The sequence below is a fragment of the Procambarus clarkii genome, chromosome 18 (assembly GCF_040958095.1).
Source record: "Procambarus clarkii isolate CNS0578487 chromosome 18, FALCON_Pclarkii_2.0, whole genome shotgun sequence".
Taxonomy (NCBI): Eukaryota; Metazoa; Arthropoda; class Malacostraca; order Decapoda; family Cambaridae; genus Procambarus; species Procambarus clarkii.
The window spans coordinates 31,008,625-31,019,917 of NC_091167.1; the positions used below are offsets into that span (position 1 = coordinate 31,008,625).

At 39.1% G+C, this 11,293-nt stretch overlaps 1 non-coding gene across 1 annotated transcript; it reads left to right on the forward strand.

The window, feature by feature from the left end:
- The first annotated feature begins 4,795 nt into the window (after positions 1-4,795).
- Positions 4,796-4,867, forward strand: TRNAT-CGU (transfer RNA threonine (anticodon CGU)). The gene has a single exon. It is a non-coding gene; the product is annotated as a tRNA-Thr (tRNA).
- Positions 4,868-11,293: the final 6,426 nt, after the last annotated feature.

The following is an 11,293-nucleotide window of genomic DNA, read 5'->3' on the forward strand; positions in this document are numbered from 1 at the left end:
TCCAGATGTGTCCCACTACCCTGTCTAATCTCCGACCATTTGGTCTAATCTCCCAACGCCTTGTCTAATCTCCTAGCACCCTGTCTAATATATAAGCACCTGGACTTATCTCCCAGCGCCCTGTCTAATCTTCCAGTCACAAGTACTATTATGCTTCGTATTCCAAGTTGGTGTATATTTTTGTCTCTGTTCTACCGCCTTCCAAATCACCTTGAACAAAACCAATATACTTTGTAAATGTCGCGAACATTCAGCATAATGTCTGTCGCGTTAAGGACAACAAATCTCTTTGCTAACTGTCCATAAATCAACGTCATCAATAACATTAACCGCCATTTTTGTTTGCTGGGAAAACGGGTGTGAATCAGCTGATAAAACGTAAACAAACAGTATTCCTAAATCCTTATGGGATGAATAGCACGATTTCTGCGAACCAGACGAGTGGGGGTTTAGTATAAAAAAGGGTGAGAACGCACTTAGAAACATGCCAGATATTTATTTTTCCTCGTAGATTTATGATCAGTCAGCCTGTGTTTTCTTGCCGGTTGCCGTTCATCATAGTAAAGTGCTCTTACACATTCATGAGCGCCATCGAGTTATGTTGAGAGCAACACACAAGCAACAGTGAGGATGAGAATTTACGATGTGTTCCGGGGGCCTCGTGTGGGAGCTACGAGTGTGACGAGCTCGTGTAAGAGCTACGAGTGTGTAAGAGCCATGATGTAGTGTGGAGGTCTGGTGTAAGAGCCATGATGTAGTGTGGAAGTCTGGTGTAAGAGCCGTGATGTAGTGTGGAGGTCTGGTGATGTAGTTTGGAGGTCTAGTGAAAGGCCCCTAATTCAGTACCGAAGTTCTCCGTAAGAGCAGTGACTTAGTATTCAAGTCTCGCATAAGCACCATGTAAGGACCCTCTAAGCCGCCAAGATACATCTTAAGAACTATACGGTAATCTGAAGTCTTCATTTAAGAACTTTAAAATCATCTCAACATGATTAACAAAGAATGATGATCTTGTTCGAAATCATCCTCAGAAATCGAAACTGGAACGGAGCAATTTCCACTAACAGTAAATTATATAATAGTCAAAGTGTCGTTTTTGTACTTTTCTAAAATGCAACTATGGTAAATTATTATATGCTAACTATGGTAAATTATTATATGCTAACAAAAATTTTTACAATTTATTTTTTGGTGTTTAACTTCGAATACTTTGGACTACCCACGCATTAAGTCTAATTGACTGTTATTATTGGTAGTTTAATAGTTAATATGTTAATTATAATTTAAATTTTTAGAAACAAATTTTGAGCATGAATTCAAGTGATACATAGGCCTACTCTTAATTAAGGATGAACACCTTATTGTAGCAGTCAGTGGTTATGGAAGTATGCGGTAGAGGTCATGACTGCGTGTGGAAGAGGGCATGACAAACGTTTGGAAAAATCATAACAGTGTGATGGACAGATCAGGAAAATCTTATGGCATGACAGTGACAGACTGTTGGAAAGATGGTTACTATCTGATCGAAAATTCAAGAGAACTCTATTGGACAGACAGCATAACGGGCTATTTTAGACGTTTCGAACCTCATGATTGAGCGAAACGTTATCTCTATGAAGCCATAATCATGACCTGTTTAAAGACATTACCACTACAGCTTCCAGCATCAATAACACAAGTCATCAGACTTTCTTTTAAATAAAATATATTCATAGGCGAGTTCCCGGGCGAATGAGGTGAAAACCTTCATTTACCGTGTTCATTGAACCAATTTGTGCTAAAAACTGCTAAACGAGTTCTTAAAAACATTTTCTTGAGGCGTTTTTCCAACTGTGGGTGTACACTCCACTACAGTCTACCACTTGATACGGAAGCCGAGAGAGCCAATATTTGCTTAACTCTTACGTGATCGCCCATCACAAACCCGTCATTAACACGAGTGAAGCCAATGTTTGCCTCTGGTTAGTAAAAATAACCTGTGTACCCTCTGAAACAGTGTGCTTTGCACTAACTAGGAGAAAAGAAAACGGGCTTGAACGCTCGTCGTGGGCGTGAAGCTATGAAGAGCAGACAAGAAGAATTCCGAAGGAAAAAAAAATAAAAGGAAATTTTAACATTATTTTATTCAAGGCTAATCGGGCTTCATCCTCATTGGTATGTTGTAAAGGCTAGCGATCGCAGGTCTCTTTTAAAATTTATGAGAGGATTATATATTCAGCGTTCCATCATCATAGGCCAATGTGCCAGGTAGGTAATTATTAGGAGGAAATGCTAAGCCATTACGACTATATAGCACATGGGAAAGGATGTGTGAATATGAATTTTTGATAGGATGGAGGAATAAAGTAATGGTGCCCAACCACTTGGACGGTCGGGGAACAGACAAACTGCAGGTCTCTGAAACAAGTCAAGGTCAGTTGCAAGAATTTGATGTTGCAATCTCTCTCAGGATGTATCGTGGCTCACAGATGTGAATGATTGTTTGTAAATACTGTGAGGAGGACAAGCAACTGTGTAACGTTGTGCATTATACACCTGGTTGTGTATAATCTTCTGTGTGTTAACTAGTCCCTCAGTGTCATCAATAGGTATGTATAATCACGTGTCAGGTGTCAACATCAGTGTTAGAACTAGATACATAAACTCCGTTTGGTGTAAAGTAATTATTTGCCAATACCAGCTATGTATGCACTGTGCCTGGACCAATCCACTCATGTAGCGAATGTTTACACCTTCTCAAGTGTAAGTATCCTCCCTCTCGGTAAGTAATCTCCAACAAATAAACAATGTGTAAGTAGGAGCCAGCAGACATTTTGCAGTTGCAAATGCGGAATTATTCGCCGACAATTCAACCCGTCCTCCTAAGGTTTCCCAACATCAGGAAACTGCCGTACTAACGTGCACTTGTCCTAACTTACCAGAGGACCCAAAACAGAAAATGGGACAGTATATCAATTTCGCAAGCCGCTGCCAATTTCTAGTACGTTAATTTTTGGTCATAGGTAATATACGTCACCACGACATCATGTCAGAAGGGAAGGTTCAACAATTCCCACAGTCTGACTCCAGTGTTATTATTTCAAGGAAAAACTCACAGGAGGGTTCAAGGTTGTCCGGAAAAAAATAATGAACTTGCTGTCCCTTAATCACAGAGCGTCATCAAAGCAGAGAGTCGTCGGGTTTACATAGTAAATGTCAAATACCGACTGATTAAAATCTACTTATGTCAGTATTAGACCTATACTCCTCTTGACAATGTTCGAAGCAATGCCTCGAAACGTGCTTCGTTCACTTGCAGCTTCTATTGCAAACACTCCCTACATCAACCCTACCAAGACATATAGCCTTTGATATCTGTAACTAGAGTCCCAACACTGAAGACTGAGGCGGTTAGTGTCGTAGGGAAGGCGCGTACATCGTAAGAGATGGACAACACTAATTGGTCGAAACAGGCAGGTGGTAAATAATTCCCGGAAGTTCAATTAGAAACCAATCCTTTCCAGGAAATCCAGAATAAAGGGTTATAAACGTGTGGTGTGTGTGTGACTTTCTGCTGAATGAAGGCTTAGTCTTACAATGTATGCTCCTGCTATGTCTTAACTAGCTTCGTGAGTTAGAGTAATTTAGTAAAGTTGGAGAACACCTTTGGCAGTTTCTCCATCTGTGAAGTATCCCAAATCCTTATCCTGATCCCATCCAAGTGCTATATAGTCGTAATGGCTTGGCGTTTTCCCTTGATAATTCCCTCCTTCCCTCCCTCCCAATTAATAATTTATTAAGAGTAGAGACGATAGCTTTACATATTAGGACTATAAGCAATTCAATTGTCCAATTACCTGATGATTGCTTTTAGAAATAGCTGATGGAAACACACACCCCCCCCCCCCCCTCCTCTACCAAAAAATAAATAAAAAATGCCAAGCTATTTCCAGTTAACTATTTCCAGTTAATATCATTTGTGACCATAAGCAGGCTGTCCAGATTGTGTGGTCTCTGAATATTGTCTTCCATGATAAAAGAAAGTCCCTTGCAGGTGGGAGAGAGTGGGTGGGTGTCTATGTTGGCATTAAATGCAGGTGACACCTACAGCAGACAGAGAAGTGTATTGGTAATACATGAGACAAGGGAAAGTGTCAATGCTACGTGTCATCGCCAGTGTCAGTGACACTAAAGAAGATTACATCAGTACATTAGTGTAAATGCCAATTTAAAAGCACTTTTACCTTCATCAACGATGCTGCAATCTCCATATTAATTTTGATTAAATATAATGAACAATCAATTGAAAAGCAAGAGAATATGATTGATATTTCCCCCCCCCCCCCACCATCACCTTCCATCCCATCAGGTAAATAACACGCCAACAAATCTGTGAAACTTCGTCTAGATCACAAAGTAAAGGTTGCTCTTCAAAAGGAAATATTAATAAGTTCTACGAGGTGGGGCAAGAATCGGAACTTATGTAATATTTGTGTCCATAAAGGCTGGGTGCACTCAGTCATGCAGCCGGAGATGATCAATTCCACTGTCGCTTGTGTCCAGACTTAGAGACAACGAAGAACCAGTGGTACGGGATCACTGCCTGGCAACAGTGATCAACAGTGTCAGAAGTACGTGTTGCCATTCCGTGAGGCGAGAGACAACAAAGACCAACAGTGGGAACGAGTTACGTCACAGACAATTTATTGTTCATAAGATAATTTTTCAATCTCACGGTAAGATACACACACACACACACACACACACACACACACACACACACACACACACACACACACACACACACACACAGGGGGCCTGGGTAGCCTGGTGGATAGCGCGCAGGACTCGTAATTCTGTGGCGCGGGTTCGATTCCCGCACCAGGCAGAAACAAATGGGCAAAGTTTCTTTAGCCCTGAAAGCCCCTGTTACCTAGCAGTAAATAGGTACATGGGAGTTAGTCAGCTGTCACGGGCTGCATCCTGGGGTGTGTGTGGTGTGGTAAAAAAATGTAGTTAGTAAACAATTAATTGACAGTTGAGAGGCGGCCCGAAAGAGCAAAGCTCAACCCCCGCAAACACAACTAGGTGAATACAACTAGGTGAATACACACACACAAACGCGCGCGCTCGCACGCATTACGGCCAATATATATAAATAATCCAATTCTTAATTTGTTCCCTTCAGCCAAATTCGCGAATAGCATATTTTTTTGTTGTAATTTGATGTAACAAATCATACGCTTCTGAGTAGTATACTTCAGATTCTTCAATTCATTTTATTACATAAACGGAAGATTTATGTGTTCTCCATTTCGACCGGAAGCTCTTGGTCGTTGGCCTTAGATATAATTATTTTGGTTCACCATAGTGGCTGTGGTCAAGGGTCCTAAAGCAAAATGATTCGTTTAGTTCCTCTGTTCGAAACGCACCTTTGATATTAATTGAACCTTGTACTGTATATTAAAATATTTAGCTTTGCATCTCAATTTGACCAATGGAAGGTCCTAGGTTCTAAGGCATTCCGGCTCCTGGACTTCTATATGCTACATAAAAAAAGTTTACGAATTGTAGTGATATCCAATGATACAATCATCATCCTCTACCTTCTACAAACAATCAAAATGGGACAAATATTTACAGTGATGGTCCTGGGCTCGTCGGCGGGACTCATAACCTACAAAATTCTTGATCTGGAGAGGAGGATCTAAGTGAGCAAGAGAGTCTGTTTTGTTGACCAGACCACACACTTGAAGGTGAAGGGACGACGACGTTTCGGTCCGTCCTGGACCGAAACTATGGTCCAGGACGGACCGAAACGTCGTCGTCCCTTCACCTTCTAGTGTGTGGTCTGGTCAACATAATTTAGCCACGTTATTGTGACTCATCGCCTGCAGAGTTCGTTTTAGTATACAAGATCTTACGATGATTGAGAGTGTGGGGTGTAGGGACAAGATACACAGAATGACATCTTACTGGAGGAGTTGTACTTTGTTCGTGTTCGTGTACTCTGTTCGTGCAATACACGAAATTCTTTTACTCGTTTAAACCTCTGGGTGACAAGACGCTCGGCCATAGCATTGATGATGATAGTGAACAAGACGGCCGTGTGGTCAAAATAGTAGAGTGACAAACATGGCGTGCAGTGAGAATGTTAGTGTGATAAAGATCCCCGTGTATTGAAGATGTTAGAGGGATTAACTTCGTGTGAATAGAAGATGCAGCGGCAGCTTGTTAACCCGGACAAGGTCGGCTACATCAGTTAGTACACTGTAGCTCTCATCAGCCTTGTGACGTTTGAAAGTAGATCCGGTCAAAGACATTGACCAGCCTTTGCAACCAAAGTTCCTCCACCTTCTGGAGGAAGATAGGGTGGTGATGGGGAGGGGGGGGGGGGTCGGAGGGGTGTTATGGTGGTTTTAGGTTTAAATCTGATAACGATGTGTTCGACAATTTCGCAAAATTTCTAAAACTTTTTCCATTTACATGAAAAGTACTTAAAACTTTTATGCCGTTGCTGATTACCCGATTAGCAATTTACGTAATAAAATACCTATCTGGGCCAATGTTTGTATCTGGGCGGTTGTAGATGTTATGAAACTAAGTTTCCTAATTACATATTTCTAATTATAAGTGCTAATGACACCACTCTATGATCAAATAAATGATACAGTGAACACCTACATTTTGCCTCGCGCTTACGAATTTCGTTATTTGGATTGCTATGTTGAATGCAATAATTGGCTCCTTTTGGAAATAATTTTGCCTTCCACTAAAACAAAATTGTGAGCTTCTTATGGCAGATTTTGTCTACCAGGCTCGTCAGCACCTGAAGCTTTATATTTATCTGAGGGTTAGATTCTGTTTATCCTTAAGAATGGCCAATGGAATTAGACTTTTTTTTTGTCTTTAAGACTTTTTATATTCTTTTCGCATAAGACTTGAATTGAGGCAATAATATTAATAGGAATGAACTACTGGAATTAAACTTCACGTCACTAGAAGACAAGAGTTAGGGGATACATGATTCTCAACGCAAAATGCTCCGAGGAATTGGCAGGGTAGATAACGACAAACTATATGGCACGGGTGGTACTCAAACAAGGTGACACAAGAGGAAACCCCGTACCCAAATGAGCCACAGAGACATTAGAATATTTTTTCAGTGTCAGGGCAGTTAAGAGATAAAATGCACTAGGCAGTGATTTGGTGATGACCCCATACACAGTTTTAAATAAAGATATGGAAAAGCCCAATAGGCTCCGGATCCTGTATATCTGTTGACAGTGGTAGAGCCAAGCACAACGTGACCCTCCCCCTCCCCCCTAACAGAACAAGGTGAATATCGCATGGTTAGTACACACACACACACACACACACACACACACACACACACACACACACACACACACACACACACACACACACACAAACACACACACACACACACACACACACACACACACACACACACACACACACACACACACACACACACAACCCACGCAACGCACACACACACTCAAATATATAATTAAGATACATATTGCTAAGTAACCTAACCAGTGCCAGTCCTGGAACCCACTCTTGACGCAAGTTTGACTCACAAGAACTACATAAATTGTCTTCCTTAATATCTAGCAAACTATCTTCTTACGGTATTTAAATTTATCCGTTCATTTATAAGTAATAAAAATTGCCAAATTAATAAAACTATTTAAAAAAAATACAGACGCGTTTAATATCAATATAATTTTCACCAAAGAAAAGCCACGCTAGTTCAGTTTGGGATTACATAGAGGGCTCTGGTTTAATTATCTGAAGGAGCTTAGAAGCAATTACTGAGCCTGACGGTAGCCCAGATGGGTGGAACATGAGTATTGGCATGGCTGACATTTTAGCGAGTAATATTTTTGTATTTTTGGCTACGATTATTACCAGTCCACATGTATGCTAATGCTCTATATCCGGAGAGGGAACCTGCGGCCATTTACGGTACTATGTACTGTCTTCGGAAGCAAGTTAATGAAATACTTCATCCGTATTAATGTCTTTTTTAAATATATTTTAATGCTTACAGAGGATAATGCAGTGTGTGACTTACGAAATCTTTGTTAATTAATATGTAGTCTTAGTATGGCGAAAAGTTCCCCACCCTGGTATATACAGGACCAGACGTATGTTAAGCATGAATGGCTTCTTTTTTAAGCTTGGGGACAACAGCATACTGATCCGAAATTGGAAAGTATGAATCATGAATGCAAATATATATATATATTGTTTTACAACCACTCGTAATTAATAAAATATGTTGAGCCTTGTGTAAAATAAGTATAAAGTTTTATGGGGAAAGATTTTGCTGCAATGGTTGGATTACATTGGTGATATTTTGCAGAGATGAAACTGGTCGTATTTAACAATAAAAAAATACATGTTTTGTATGTCTCAAAGTCCTAATTGCTGTGAGACATTAGGTACGATAATGGCAAAAATAAACATGATCACCAGTTCCAAGGATTCTCAGAGAAATTTAAAAGATTAAAACTACATTTTATTTAACTCAAAAGGATTCAAACTAGGGGTCGCTTATCTAAACTAAGTGCTCAAACGAATGACCATAACCAGACTATTTACATATGTTTACATAAACTGCTAGGACGATAAATTACTCAAGAAGCTTGTAAGATAATGTAAATGAACCTAATGAATGAACAGGCTGCAGATTTAATCACATCAATATTAACTAGAGTTCAGTTCCAAGAAATATAATGCAATAAAGTTTGGGAATGTGGATAACAGGGAAGAAGGAGCACGTTAGGATAACAGGAAGGATATTGGAAACTGTATAAAATGAGAAGGATTTGAGAGTGTACACGCGACCAGCACTGACACACGAGGAACATATCAGTATAATAACATTGTCAACGAATGCAAAACTTACAAACATATGAATAACATTTAGAAATTTAGGCGAGGCATAATGGAAAACAATATACACTGTCAGTGCAGCTGGACTACCAACCAGCCTTGCGACACACAGAGTAAATTTAGAATATTTTGTGATATGCTGCGAAACTTTTCAAAGACAAGAAAGTTGTGTAATCTGGAAAGATTTTGAACAGTTCAGCGTAATCACACTAAAATAAAGAAGGATCGGGAGGGATATGCTCACAATGTATAAGATACTGAGAGGAGATAAGGGCAGGCATGATGAGGAGAACACATTTGGAAACTGGAACAATAAATCAGTCGTAAAGAGGTGAGAAAATACTCATATTCACTATGGTTGAATGTCATATGGAAAGCGCTTGTAACAGAATTTACGGAAATAAAACAAATATTAAAGAGCAACAGAGCGTCAAATAGCGAGCAAAGAACTAGACATAATAGCTGATTGACACGGCTCTACTAGTTTTTATACTAGGAGTAGAGGTTAGGAGACTAGATATACATCGACGTTACACTAGAGAGCAGTTTATATGACTCAGGGCGTGGATCACCTAATTCTTCTGTGCTCGAGTGGTAATCCGGGATCTTTCCCTTTTAAGGCTATCTAAGAAGCGCAATTGTTTGAGGGACTGTTTTACGTGCCGGAGGTCGGGAGTTCCTTACTCCTAGATCCCAAGGCGAATGAGATATATATATATTTTATATATATATATGTCGTACCTAGTAGCCAGAACGCACTTCTCAGCCTACTATGCAAGGCCCGATTAGCCTAATAAGCCAAGTTTTCCTGAATTATTATATTTTCTCAAATTGTTTTCTTATGAAATGATAAAGCTACCCATTTCATTATGTATGAGGTCAATTTTTTTTTATTAGAGTTAAAATTAACGTAGATATATGACCGAACCTAACCAACCCTACCTAACCTAACCTAACCTATCTTTATAGGTTAGGTTAGGTTAGGTAGCCGAAAAAGTTAGGTTAGGTTAGGTTAGGTAGCCGAAAAACAATTAATTCATGAAAACTTGGCTTATTAGGCAAATCGGGCCTTGCATAGTAGGATGAGAAGTGCGTTCTGGCTACTAGGTACGACATATATATATATATATATATATATATATATATATATATATATATATATATATATATATATATATATATATATATATATATATATATATATATATAACTAGGTTGTGGACAGCAGTAATTGCAGTATTTATGTACAGTTATCAATAGCGGTGCAGATTTTGTTTTTACGTGCATGTTTATTTTCATAAAGCAAATTGTTTATAAGCTGTTTGAATAGTCGAAATGACCGTGTTTGTGCCACCAACCTGTTGCCAAAACGAGTCTAATAATTTGGTTTATTTAGAATGTTACGAGCGTCAAAATTGCTGTGTTCGTGCAAATGAAACATATATCTGGCATTCACATTCGGCCCCACCAGTTGGCTGGGTTATTCGTGAAGGCAAGAGGAAGAGAAGCTACGTGTTTTGTTTTGAGTTTTGTGAGCCTTTTGTAGGATTCGCACACACCAAACTACACCTCATTTATATATTTGAGAGTGTGGATAGACGTCATTCAGAAGAATATACATTATGTTGGCTACTCACACATACATGCAGTCACACTCACATACATATGTAGAGCTCTGTTTACGATTTGATCATTTATTTATTATATAAAAACCATCTACATGACTCTAAAATAAGAGGTGATTCCCAATGATCGATCTCTCTACAGACACGCAACCTTCACTGTCCATTACAGATGATCGTATACATAACATTCCCAACATGAATGTTAGTATTGGCGTTAGTGATTTAGTTTTAGCCTTTCAAGGCACTTCCTTCGTTTCTTTCTCTTATGTTTTTATCTCTGTATCACTTTTACCTTATTCTCTTCGCCTTTTGGCACTCTGAGGTTTAATTTATTTATCTACTTTATCCGTATATCTTTACCTGTACATATTTTTCCTTTACTTATATTTTCCTTTTCTTTCCTTTTGTCTTTTATTTCTGTCTTATTGCCATATTTCTTCCTTATTCCATGTTTCAAACTTATTCCCATACTTACATTTCTACCGTACTTCAACCCTTTTCCTATACTTCACACATCAATTTCTACACTTAACTTAATTCCCATAAAACAATCCTTTTCATGTTCCCATTCCTTTCCTTCGTACCTTTCTTCTTTTCTTTACGATATTCGCCTTTCATCTCACTCTTTTACTTTATAAATTTCTCCTAATAAAGAAGAGTTTCTTCTAAATTCCTTATAAATCCCTCCCTCTTTTTTCCTCCAGCTCTCTTTCCATTACCCGATTTGAAAATGATCCAGGACGGACCGAAACGTCATCAAT